The following is a 14,174-nucleotide window of genomic DNA, read 5'->3' as shown; positions in this document are numbered from 1 at the left end:
TTCCATGCGAAGCACATCCTTTTCTCTTCATCTGCCAGGGTTGTCCATTCAGCTCAGTTCTTTCTCTGGTGACACTGCCTTGGTCTGTTGGTTCCTGACAACAGACTATGGTTGAGAGATGGTTTTCAACTTCAGGCTGGGGAGCTAGCCTGTGTGTGTAATATACTGCCACCTCAGTCTGTGGCTGTGTAGAATGGGGCTGGCATGTCCACACCTTCTGAAGACAGACAGTATGTGACATCCCCAAAAACATAATTGTTGGTGTGGTCCTGGCAGAGCTTTCCGTCCATCTGAAGAGCTGCTTTCTGGTAACACTCCAGGGCTGTAGAGAGCCTGACTTCCTGGGAACTATCCCTGCCTGTTTCCAGGATATCATGGTGGTTGGTTTTGGGGAGGTAGGCCCAAATTAGACCCATGTTCAAACAGTCAAACTTGCGAAATAATAAATGAGGGCCTATCGTCTCTGTTACCAAAGAATTGTTTGCTGTTTGTTAGAATACGGTAGCATAATTTCTTTGAAAACTAGTTCCCCTTGTGCATTTAAACTATATTGATATGTTGAGCGCATGGGACTGAAACATCTGTTTGTAATTCCAAGGGGCCTGAGGTCTGAGGGGTGGAGCCAGGGAGGAGCTGCTGAGGCAGCCCAGGGAGGGTGATAGCATCGTACCAAGGTCTGCTGAGGATGTGGCTCTGGGAGAACACTTCACACTCCTGTAGAATTCATTCTCTGTTAATGAACATTAACATAATAGAGTTTAAACTTGAAGATAGATTCAACCACATATCAGTGGCCACAACCGTGGTTCATCTGTAGGCCTCAGTTAAGAATCTTTGTCTTAATTCAATCCCTTTATTTTTACAGATGAGGAAAATGAGGCCCAAAGAAGTTATGCCACTTGGTTAAGGTCCCAAACCAGGTCAGAACCAGATCTAGGATCAAAAACCTGGCTCCTGGCTCTCTATTCTTCTAAGGATCACTTTCCTGACAAAAGAGGTTTGCTCTCAGTTCCTTGTTCTTTGCTTTCTTTTTGTCAGAAAGGGGTTTATCATAACAATAGGCCTCTGATTTAGAGCTCTCTCTGATTCAGAATTTTAAAAATTTCTACCTTCTCTTCCTTCTTTTTTGGTCACTTGTTGAACTTCTCTACTAAGTATGCTGGAGACATGTACGGGAGGGACAAAGGGCATGACTGAGCCTTCAGCCTGGAGTGTCGAGATAAATTCTGGCTCAGCACCCACATTTCTGCCTGGCGGTGGCATTCTGTATTCTTACAGAGAAGCTGCAGTGCCAGTTGTCACTTGGGGGTGAATCTGAATCACCACCTATTAAATCAAGGTCATAATGCTGTATTTACTAAGGCAGGACAGCATAGTAATTTAGGCTTAACTTACAAGTTACAACTTTTTTATTACAAGTAATAAGAGGTTCAGCTCATGCGGGTTGAAATACTAATTGACTTTTTACCCAGATTCCATTTAACCCTGGTTTTTAGTTTTCCAGTCTTCAAAGAAGATTGAGATGTTATTGTAGCACTCACTTAGGGGGACAGATTGTATTTTCCTAAACAGACTCAGTGATATCTTCCATTCTCCATAGTCTTCTTCCGTGAACTTTGATGAAGAGGTAGGTTCTCTCTCCCTTTCCTGTGAACCTGAGCTGGGTTTGTGACCTGCCTCACCCAGTAGTGTGGCAAAGTGGTGCTCTGTGACTTCGCAGGTAGGTCTTAAAAGGGGCACAGTTTTTGCCTGGCTTGTCTTTTTGGGATACTCGCTCTGGGGGAAAGCCAGCTGCCATGCTGTGAGGAAGCCCATCTAGCCACACAGGAAGACCACACAGCGAGGCCATTAAAGAGCCATCCCTAAGCTGCCAACCAGCAGCCCACCCGGCATGTGAGATTCTGGCTCTCCCACCTTCTAGCCAAGGCCTGGACACTGTGGAGCACAGACAAGCCATCCCTGCCGTACCCTGTCTAGATCCCTGACCCACGAAACCTGCGAGCGTGACAAAGCGTGGTTTATGTCACTACATTTTGGGGGTACTTTATTATATAGCCTAGTTACTAGTATCCTCACTGTTTTCATTCACCAATATTAGATATGGGATTTTATTACATGCTAGAGATAGAAAGCATAAGAAATTAGTACTTTTTTTTGATAATCATACTTTTTAAAAACTTATTTTTAATAACTTTGAGATAATTTGCCTATCCTGACTCTATGCTGTTATAGTGTCCAATTCAGTGTTTTTAGTATATTTGCAGTTGTGCAACATCTCTACTTCTTAATTCCAGAACATTTTTATCGCCCCCAAATAATAATCACACTCTTAATCTAATTTATTCAACAGACAAATAGTAGTAAAAGATTAGGATTACCAGACAGTATGTAGAAACGTGGTGCTGTATGTAGGACCTTGTTGGCACATGGCTGATGTTTGTGGAATCTGTGAATTCAGATTGAAGAGCACGGGTGGTGACCCACAATTTGAAGTTGGTTGTGGCTGCAGCCTTTCTGAAGCATCTGTTATGCGAACCCGTGTTCATGTTGAGTCTTTGATAAGAGGTGAGCTTTAAGCTGGGTTTTCATGGAGGAGAAGATAAGGAAAAGTTTGAAGGAACAGAGAGTGTGCTACAAATAGGAAGGCCATCTCTGGCAGATCTCCCTGTCAGATGGGTCTGGAGTACACGGGGGTTTGGTGAGCATTGTTGAGTTCAGATGTGTTCAGGCAGGAGAAGAACTTCCCTACACGTTCTCCCCCACCACATGTATGTGCTCCACCTGTGCTCTTTCATCCCCACAGAGGCACATACAGAAGTTGGCATCATGGGCAGAAGCAAAGGCATGGCCCAAGGAGTCAAGAGCTGTTAGCAGCCTAGACCAGGGGTCAGCACGCTGTTTTTGTAAAAGACCAGATAGTAAACATTTGTGGGCCAGTTCTGTGTGTCTCTGCCATTGCAGATGGATGATATGTAAACGAAGAAATGCCTGTGCTCTGGTAAAGTGTTAGTTACAAAAAGGTGGGCCATGGTTTGCCCGCCCCTGGCCTAGATGAATATACCTGTGCCACCTGCCTGCCTTTGTTCCCAACACAGATGCCACTTGTGCTGCCTGTGTCCTGCTCAGTGTTACCTGTACTGACTGACAGGAGGCAGGCTGGTGGTATACCCTCTTTCTTGAGGTGGTGGGGCATTCTTACAGCACTTAGTCCCTGGCTGTCCCCCTAGATTGAGACCTCTGTGGGGCAGGAAGCACATTTCTTGTTGCTCTGTCTCCGGCTCAGCATTCCACAGGGACGCAGTAAGTGTCTGAATAACTTAGGAGCCCCTGAAAAGTGCTAGGACTGTTGCAGATTTGGAGATGGTTGGCAAAAATGACAGAGAAGGAATAAGGGCAGTGGCGGGTCCAATAGCATCTAGATCCTGTTGCTCAAGTGGACACGCGGGTAATACATGTGAAAATCCAGAACTCTGAGAAGATCGAGAATGCAATCTTCAGAAGTTTCTCTTTGGCCCTGTGTAGAAAACCTAGGACAAATACTAATATGTTGTTATACTTATGTGAGGGAGAATTAAATTATTAATAACTCTCGAGAGAGAACTCCATCAGAAGAGTCTTAGAAGTAATCTTTTATATGGAGAAAGATTTTTGCTTTTAGATCTTGGAGGACACTGAATTTTCTTGATAGGAGGAATCCAGTAACCTAGGTGCCATAAGGGGCTGACTTACTTAGGTCTCTAAAACAAGCATCTCAGCAAATAGCATGGTGTTGAGTTCTGTAGGATAATCTAAATAAAACCCCAAAGAAAAAAACCAACACATTCTTTAACTTCTGCTGAAGTCCACATGAGGGATATTCACTAATTTATGGTAAGCGAAATGGTTCCTGGTATTAGAAGCCTGTGATACACTAAAAATGAACTCAGTAGCATAATCTCATTTAAATTGTTCTTTGGTTTAGAAGAATAAAAATTACATTCATTGAAGGGCAGCATCTTGACATGTCAAAAGGGGAGATGATATTCAATTAAAAATGACAAATGTTCACATTTAGATAATCCCTGCATATGTTACAGAATGGCATTTCACAGACCAGTTCATTAATTAGGAATCTTTGCAAGGGTCTTAGGACCACAGATTGTGGAAAGCATCCCTTTTGTGTAGTACCTTGGCAGCCTTTGTTCAGCTGTAGAATATCTACATAACAAGGTGACTTCTGTTTTCTGAGTAACTTCCGCCATAGCGTTGAAACTGTGTTCCTGAACTCCGCAGGCTGAGTTAAAACATTTTTCCAAGCTTAAAATTTGTCTCAGGTTTGCCACATCATGAGGAGATGCCTCTTCATTATTTTAGACTATTGAAGACACAGATTGTGAAATGCTAGAACCTCAGTCGGAGCCTAGATCTTTGCAGCTCTCCTGTCCAGCTCTCCCATGTGCACCTGGCCTGCCCTGCCTGACTCTCCGGCCCCGGGCTGCCTGCTGCCCTTTTATGGGACGGCCTTCTGTCTCCTAACCCCTGCCATGGATCCCCACTGCCCAGAATACCGGAGTCTTTCTTGGCTTAGAACCTTACCTCAGAACTCACAGTTCTTAGAACATTGTTTTCCTTTTTCTTTTGCCTGGGATTTTGAAAATGTCTAGTAGTGCTGTATGGTTTTATTGTTCACCATCATGGGTGGTTTGGCTTATTACAACTTGCAACTTCAAATCTTACAAAACAAATTTATTTCCTGCTTTCAGATTTGCTTATCTAAAAATTCTGTTTATAATATATTAACTTAGCATAAGCCTTCTAATATATAAGTTGTTAAAAAACAGCTCCTGTATCACCTTTAATAAAGATAGTTTTGAAATGTAATTTAATGCCTGGAAGTCAGTTAGTACTGAGGTTTAATTTTGTACTTGGAAAACAAGTATGAGAAGAAAAGTATCCTTTTTCCTTCAAATTAATTTTTTTAATTGACATAAAGTTGTATATATTTATCATATACAACATGTTTGGAAGTATATATACATTGTGGAATGGTTAAATCTAGCAAATTAGCAGGTACATTACCTCACATAGTTATCCTTTTTTTGTGATGAGAACACTCAATATCCACTTTCTTAACATTTTTCAGGAAGAAAAGTGTCTTTTTAATAAACACATTTTCTAAGCTCTGGCCAGCAACCCATTCAATTCAGTTACTATTTGTCAAGAATTGTAAACACATACCCACACACAAACACACTAATATAAGCACTAGTACAGCAAAAAGTTTGTTACCCTAGAATTATAACAGGATTTTTTCCCCTCTATATAATCTACAAAATGAGATGTTGAATTAATGTTTAGTACTGAGCCACTTTTTAAACATTTGATTTTTATTTACCTATGCATTTACTTATGTTTATGATTTTAAAATCTGAGAATTACAGAAAATAGTTGATTTCAACTTATCCTTCAAATTATAGCTTCAACATCCTCTCCTCAGGGAGGTCTTCCCTGTATCCACATACATGGGTGTCACTGTGGTGTACCCTGTGCACTTTGCTTCCGTGATTTTCCTGCCTGTCTCACACACACGTTCCACACAGACACACCCCCCACACACGTGATTGCTGGTGCTGTGTCCTCCTCCCTGTAGTGTGTGCTCTGTGTGGGGGCGGGGTCTGTGTTTTTTTTGTCTTTTTTTCCGTGCGTGTTTTGTGTGTATACGCGACTGTGGGTGTGCGCTTTTTTTTTGGGTGGTTGAATGATTTGTGTCTACCTTTTCCTTTACAGTACTTTCTTAGATGTTTTCAAATGTTTTCTGATTCAACCAAGAAATCTCTTCTCCATTACTAACTTAACTGCTTTTTCAAATTATTGAATACTTCTGTTATCTCCCTTCTCTAAGGAGTAGGAAGCAACTAAGAGTAGATGACTTTCATGTTCTGAGTGGCTCCCTCCTCCCTTTTCTCTTCCCTCAAGTTCTCAAACTCCTGACCTCATGCAGTCCTCCTGCCTTGGCCTCCCAAAGTGCTAGGATTACAGGTGTGAGCCACCACTCTCGGCCTCTTCCCTCAAGTTTTTTCTCATGTCAGTGAACAAATATATTGTGACCTGGAAAGAGTTCACACTTTGGTACATCTCTAAGTTAACATTGAGTTGGATGCCACGTAGGAAAGTTTGTATTAGTGGGTACAGTGATTTTAGCAATGGGGTGGGGTTGCATTTAATTATGAAGTAGATATATTCTAAAGGGTTTATATAGCGTGAAGAATATTAAATTCAAAGAAATGTTACAGTAGATATCTTAAATTTTCAACATGACTCTTACCTAGCTGTAAAAATATATCTGACATTTTATGTTTTAGACGTAAATAAGTATACAGTGGTAATGGTAATGGATGTTGGATCGGGATTTCAGGTGGGTAAGGCTTCAAGGAAACCTATCACAGTGCCAAAAGCAAAAGCAACAAACACTCTCCATTATATTAAGAGCTCCAAAACATGGCTTCTTGCCTCCAAGAATACTTTTAAACATTACTGAGCAGCGTGGGACAGGAGTTCCACTCTTCCTTTGCTCTTTCCTCCTCCTCATTCAGATCCATTTGGATGAGGCTTTTCAAAAGTAAGCTAAGTAATTCCACTCAATACTCATATTAGAGTAGCTAGAAATTAAGCAAATAATTGTTTAAATGATGTGAGAAAGTTTATTTTAGCCTGGCTGAGATCTTAATATCTTCCTTGAAGTCAGAAATGGCCTTATTTGATTTAGCTAACGGTGTTTTCTCTGATAGATCTGGTTGTGAGTGTCATATGTTAGTCCTAAGGGGATAAATAAACTCTGGGTATGTCATTGCTGAAATTCAAAACAATTTTAAAAAGATACCTTAGTTTTAAAGTGGAGCAAATGCATTATTGGTATTTTGGGAATTTTGAGGTGTGTATTTTGCTTCTTACTAAGTAATTATTATAGATGGTCTCACAGGGTTTGAATTTACAGGTGTCAGAGCCATGGAGAGTACTGTGCTCAAGTTGCCATGGAAGGATCACTGGTCCTTGAGACCCAGGTTTCAGTCCTGGTGACTCTGACTTAGGGCACGTTGATTCGTGTCATGAGCTACTCAACAGTCCAAGCTCTGGCCAGCAGAATTGGACCATTGAATATCTTTTTAAGATAATTTGAGAGTGCAAATGGCACACTGATTGAACGGCATAAATCGTTATTGATTCTTACCATGCAAGGCAGTGAGCATGGCTTTGTTGAGGTAGCACCGTCTGGTAGCAGACATGGTAATTGAGAACATGGACTCTGGAGGCAGACCACTCTACCGCTTTGTGAGATATAATGTTGGGAAGTTGCTGAATCTTTGTGCTCCAGTTTCCTCATCTCTATAATGGGCAAAAAAATGAGAAAAATATTTATAGTTGTGAGGAATAAATTAAGAATAACTACAAGGAGTAAATTAATAATAACTACAACCAGTATCTATCAAATGCTTAACTACATGGCAGCCGCTATTCTAAGTACTGAGGATACAGAGTTGGGTGACACGTTTCTGTCTTCAGAAAGCTCACAGCCAGGTGGGAGAGAGCATAGGAAGCAAGGCGAGAGCAGGCTTGTAAGTGTTACAGTAGAGGTACTTATAGGACCTGGGTTTGAGGAGGGTCAGTTTCACTGGGAGAGAGTGTTAGAAAAGGTACCTACGGGAGTTTAATTCAACAAACAAGAAGTGCCTGCCAGGTGTGCCTGGTGTCTTGGTTAGGTGTTGGGACTACAGGATAAATTTAGCGTGGTTCCTGCTCTGAAGGAGCATAAAGTTTAGTGGAAAACTATGAGTCTAGCGCTAAATAGTTGTCAGGATGCCTGAGTGGAGTCTTGAGGATGAAGTGCTTGACGAGACATGGAGTAACAGAAGCACAGAAGTCAGCAGAGTGGATCACGGTTTGCAGGCCACTCTCGGGATGAGGGAAGCAGGGTGCTGCACCAAGCTGGGTGGCTAGACTCACACCCACAGTCCAGGTCAGAAGGAGCAGATGGGGGAGGAAAGTGTGCATGGATTGGGGGTACTTTGCGTTTTTAAATAGCATTTGATAATTAAATTGAGTTCAGTGAGTTCTAGACAATTTCTGCATAAAAATTATAACTTTGAATTTCACAGTCTTTGTTCTTCCACTAAGTTTAATACCATAAATTTTTAATTAAGGAGAAATCTTTTTTGGTCAGCACATTTGAAAACATTTTCCTGCATATGTGCCTTAGAAAATGAAATAAACTGTAGAGAATATGTGGAAATTGGCTTATGTGTAGAAGTTCTTTTCTATAGATGAGATGGTCCTTTTGCCTGCTAAGTGTTCCTATCATACTTATTAGCTAGGATTGGGAGTTGGGAATACTTAGGAAATGAGCTGGCTAATTTCAGAAAGATGGTAATCCTGCAAAACCAAGAAAGGAAGTGTGTTGGTTGATTTGCTTTTAATTGAACTGATACATTTGGAGATTGAGCACCTACTTTCACCAATCAATAAATTGACTTTGTAGCAGTTGCTACAGATGGCTGCCCTTGGCATACCGTGTACTGTAAATGTATCACCCAGATACTGTATTGTTACACTATCATTTTGCAGTCTGTGTGTGCATATATTTATTTAGTAATTATAAGAAAGTTTTTATGTTCTCTTAGTACTTTCCTATGTACAGAGTGCTTTTGTTTACTAATTTATATCCATTTGACACACATTTAATGATTGCTTTTGATGGGTATGGTGGGAACATGTACATATGCGACTGTTAGTTGCAAATAGAAGTAATTAGAGCATAGTTTTCACATTGAAGCAATCTGTTTCTAAGATATCTCTGAGAAAGAAAACATTAAGTGTGTGGGTTTTGATAAACTCTTGTAGTGATAAGGTGTTATATTAAGTCTGATTCTGCTGAGTAAAAGTTATTCCTGGAGGTTTCCACTGTGATAGCATGACAGGGACCAGATTTACACCCCAGCAGGACTAGGGGGAGGCAAGTGAGACACTTGTCTCGGCTGCACACAGTTTAAGGGGGCACCAAAAACCTCAGTAATTGAGATTAATATTTTAATGAAGTACTTTTTAAAAATCAAATTCAATGCAAAAAATAAAATCCATGATCTCTGGAATAAAAAAAAAATCCATGATGAAAAAAATCAAAATTTTAAATAGAGAATAAAGAGAGGGTCAGTATTAATGGTTTTCCTTTTGTCTGATGAGGCCTGGCATGACCCTCCTCCCGATATGTCTTTGTGTAAAGTTTTGATATTTTGTTTGTCATGGATTTTTTTCATTAATTTTGATTTTTATTTCTGTTACAGAGGTTTTTGGCACTCCCTTAAAATTTGTGCCTGGCGCAAGTGTCTCACTTGCCTCACCCTAGTCTCAAAATGACTTCCATCGTAATCCACCTGAAAACCAGACAAAATGTATGAAACAATACTTTTCATACCTTTGACACAAGGTAGGAGTGTGTTCCCCGAAATAAGGGAAACAAATGAAATGAGTCCCATCATATTCCAGCTTATTCCCTAGAGCAGGAGTCTACAAACTTTTTTCTATAAAGTGTCATATATTATGGTAAATATTTTAGGCTTTGTGGGCCATCTGGTCTCTGTCACAACTACTCTACTATGGTCTGTGGCTGCTTTCATACCAAGGATGTAAATGAGTGGATGTCAGTGTTATTTACAAAAACAGGCGGCAGGTGGGATATGGCTTTCAGGCCTTAGTTTGTCGACCTTGGCCAAGAGACAGTTTCCACATTTCAGGGCAGGAAGAAAGAAGTCAAAGAGAACCCAGTGTTTGGGGCGGACAAGGCAGCTAGAATTTGTGCAGCAAAATATAAGCGAGAAAGGGGCAGCTTAGAGAAGAACTCCAGAGATCTACAGAAGGCCCACCTTAAAGCCATGTTTAAGTACTAATCTGCACATACATGAGAGGAAACACCTCAAAGCCAGGGAAAGAACCACCAGAAAGGGGAAGAACAAACAATTCTTGAATATCAGTCACACAGGGCTGGGAATAATTTGTGTTCCCACCCCCCAGAGTGGCATCAGTTCGATCCTTTTAAGGCTTTCTTTTTCATCTTTGTTAGGGTGGGTTCAGAGCAGCTTTTTCATCTAGGACATCAGATAGATTCCTCAGAAGAGTATCTAGGACTAATTCAGTGGGGCTGAATTAGTCCTAGACTAATAGGCTGCTCTGGATCTACCCTAAACTGATTCCAAGTAACTGAACTGGATTCCCAGAACAAAGCCCCACCTGTATTTAAAAGGATACGATATAATCCAGCACCCAAAAATGTAAAAAAAAAAAAATGTCTAGCATCTAATACACAATTACCAGGTACACAAAGAAGCAAGAAAATATGATACTAACCAGGAGGGAAATCAATCAGTAGAAGCAGACCCAAAAATGACAAAAGATGATAGAATTAGCAAAGGACATTAAAATAATTTATAAATATGTTGTACATGTTCAAGAATGTAGGAAAAACATGAACATAATGGTGAGTGAAATGAAAGATATAAAAAAAGATTAAAGTAGACCTCTAGAGATGAAAATACAATATCTAAAATGAAAAATACAGTAGATTGACAGCAGATTTGTACTATAGAAGAAAAGATCAGTGAACCTCACAATATAACAATAGAAACAATCCGAAGTATAGCACAGAGAATAAAGACTGAATGAAATAACAGAGCATCAGTGACTTGTGGAACAAAATCAGCTAGTCCAGGATATGTGTAACTATAGTTTCAGAAGAAGAGGAGGGAATATAAACAATATTTAAGTAATGGCTGAAATTTTTCCAAATTTGATGAAAACTGCAAACTACGAAGCTCAAAAACCCTAAACAAAATAAACATACAGAACCTACCGAGGTACTTCATAATCAGATTCCTAAAAAAACAGTGCTAAAGAGAAAAATCTTAAAAAGAAGCCAGAAGAAAAGAAGACACGTTACAGAGGAACAAAGATACTAATAACACAGACTTCTGGTCAGATATTGTGTAAGCTAGAAGATGACGGAGTGACATTTTGGAATACTGAAAGAAAAAAACCTTTTAGCTTAGAATTCTGTACCCAGCGAAAACATCTTTAAAAAATTAAGGTGAAATAAATTTTTAGGCCAAGAAAAGTTGTGAGAATTAATTGCCACCAGAACTGTACTACTTGAAATATTAAAGGAAGTTCAAATAGAAGGAAAATATCAGATGGAAATTTTTACACAAAGGAATGAAGGGAACCAGAAATAGTCAATAGATGGGTGTTCTCACTTTTACACTTAAAAAAATATTGATTATTTAAGGCCCGGTTTGGTGGCGTACGCCTGTAGCCCCAGCTACTCGGGAGGCTGAGGCAGGACAATTGCTTGAGCCCAGGAGTTTGAGGTTGCAGTGAGCTAGGATGATGCCACTGCTCACTGCTCTCTAGCCAGGGTGACAAAGCAAGACTGTCTCAAAAAAAAAAAAAAAAAAAAAGACTATTTAAAGCAAAAATAACCACGTATTGTGGGACTTGTAATACTTGTAAATAAACGGCAACAGTAGCACAAAGGGTGGGAGGCGAGAAGTGGAAGTACAGTGTTACAAGATTCCATAACTTAAGTGATGTGATATATCTGAAGGTAAACTGTGATAAGTTAAAAATATATATTATATCCAGAAAAATATTTCATCAGGGAAAAAAAGAAACATTAATTGCTAGTATGAGGAATATGTTAATAAAAAGAGATATTACTACAAATTGTACAATGAAAGGATCATAAGAAATATTATGAATACTTTCATGTCAATAAATCTGACAACTTTAAATGAAATGAACACAAAGCACCGAAACTTAAGAAGAGATATGTAACTCGTATAACTCTATATTTATTAAAGAAATTGAATTTTTAGTTAAAATACTTGCCTCAGAGAAAACTCCAGGCACAAATGGGCTTCACTGGCAAATTGTATTAAATACTTAAGGAAAAAATAATACTAACCTGGCAAAGACTTTTTCAGAAAAATAGGAGGGGATATTCTGGCCGGGTGTGGTGGCTCATGCCTGTAATCATAGCACTGTGGGAGGCCGAGGAGGGAGGATCGCTTGAGGTCAGGAGTTTGAGACCAGCTTGAGCAAGAGTGAGACCCCGTCTCTACTAAAAATAGAACAATTAGCCAGGTGTGGTGTCATGCACCTATAGTCCCAGCTACTTAGGAGGCTGAGGCAGGAGGATCGCTTTAGCCCAGGAGTTTGAGGCTGCTGTGAGCTAGGCTGACTCTGTTTCAAAAAAAAAAAGTAATTGAAGAAGGAATAGAAAACCTTAACTAGTCCTATAACCATTTAAAAAGTTTATAAATTTACCAAATGTGATTAAAGGAATATTGAGAATGTGTGTATACATACATGTGTTATCATTTATTACCTTAATTGATGTGCGCAGTTTGAGTACAAGATTAAAACCCATGTTTTTGAATATGTGATTGTATCAGTGAGAGCTTTCTGATGTAAATTTTAGAAAACTCTAAACCATAGCTGTTGTAAGTAACAAGGGGATTTATTGATCACCAGTGGCTAGCTGTAGTTGCTCCAGGTGGCTCCGTTTCTTCCCCAGCATCATTTCCCCCTGTGCTGTGTTCTCAGACAGGCTCTTCACTCGTAGTTGCCAGATGGCAGCATCAGCTGCAGACTTCTGTGTATTCATGTTCAGGTTCTTTGTGAAAGAGCAAGAATCTCTATAAGTCCCAGAGTGGGAAGAAAAGACTTCATCAATTCTGACCTGGGTGTTCCCCTAACTCTGGTCAGGGGAATAGGATGCTCTGATTGGCCAGGCCCAAATCACATACTTCCTCTCTGCCCGGAGGTTGGAGGAGTGTCTCTGGAAGCTGGTGGACTGAGAGAGGGAATTTATACCTGGTGAGAAAGAAGGGTATAGGAACCATAGGAAAAGTGAACAGATGCTTCATTGCAAAATTAAATTTCCGTTGCAGTGATTGTCAGATTTAAAAATTTCATGAATTCTTTATTCACAATAATTATAAAATTCTATAATGAAGAATTCTTAGGTTACTACTGCACAGCTGTTCAGTTAACAGGAATTAAAAAATCTGACCAGTTGTGTTGAAAAAGTTGAGCAGCAGAAACCCTCTCATACCCTTCTGGTGGGAGTATAAGTTGTTACAACTGCTTTCAGAAATAGTTTGGCTTTATGTAGCAAAGTTGAATATACCCAGTAACCTAGCAATCATACTTCTAGGTGTATACACCAGAGAAATACATACCTAAGGGCTTGAGATAGCTGTACCAGCAATATCTTAGTGTTCATACTTGCTCCAAAGTAGAAACTACCCAGGGGACAAGGGAATGGATAACTAAATTATGGTGTGTTTACCTGATGGACTATTACGCAGCAATGAAAATAAACTACAGATACAGCAAAAACAATGTTGAGCAAAAAAAAAAAAAGAAGACAAAAGAATATATACAGTAAGATTCTATTTATATAAAATTCAGAAGCAGGCAAAAATAAACTTATGTATGGTAGAGCTACACACCTAGGGGATAAATCTCTAAATAAAAGTGAAGAAATGATAACCATAAAAATTAAGTAGTAGTTATTTATGGGAGAAGGGGCTTGGGGTCAGAGAGGCACCCAGCCTTTCTGGAGTTACCCTTGGCCTAGGTGGCAGTTGGACTAGTGTTTGTGTAATAACCTTATGAAATTGTACATATATGTTTCCTATACTTTTTTATAAGTATGTAATACTTCACGACAAAGTGATTTAAAAATAAAAATAGTCAAATTTGTAATGCATGTCCTACTCAAAAAATGTAGAAATCCAAAGCATATGCTTACAGAGTGGATAAAAATGTTTTATCTTAAACTTCTTTCTAGATCATTTTATAGAAATTTATATTTTTGAAATTTCATTTTTAAAAGCTTTAAAAATTTTCCAGATGAGAATTGACCAAGTCTTATTCTTACTTCCTAGGTAAGGGACTCCACTACATGAATTGAAGAAGGATAAGGTTGGCACTGCTTTGCTTCTTTCTTTGTTGAAATTTCTTCCTTCCTGATCAAGCTTCAGCATATCTCCTTACAGCATATGATACACAGGTATGCCACTAGAAAATTTAAATTTGTATAGATTTCTTTCTTTAGCTGTTACTTCTTTCCTTTGCATAAAAAT

The 14,174-nt window shown here is 39.3% G+C and overlaps 1 protein-coding gene across 1 annotated transcript in view; it reads left to right on the top strand.

Annotated features, from left to right (window-relative positions):
- Positions 1-940: 940 nt before the first annotated feature.
- TRAF3 (TNF receptor-associated factor 3) overlaps positions 941-14,174 on the top strand; it is a 63,954-nt gene continuing 50,720 nt past the window's right edge. Inside the window, exons 1-2 of the mRNA XM_012647129.1 lie at positions 941-997; positions 13,977-14,101. The gene's annotated coding sequence lies outside the window, so the exon portion shown is untranslated. The remainder of the gene's footprint in view (positions 998-13,976; positions 14,102-14,174) is intronic.

Source organism: Propithecus coquereli, unplaced genomic scaffold (genome assembly GCF_000956105.1).
Source record: "Propithecus coquereli isolate 6110/MARCELLA unplaced genomic scaffold, Pcoq_1.0 Scaffold256, whole genome shotgun sequence".
NCBI lineage: Eukaryota > Metazoa > Chordata > Mammalia > Primates > Indriidae > Propithecus > Propithecus coquereli.
Note: the sequence above shows the minus strand (reverse complement) of the source record. Positions and strands in the feature narration are given on the sequence as shown.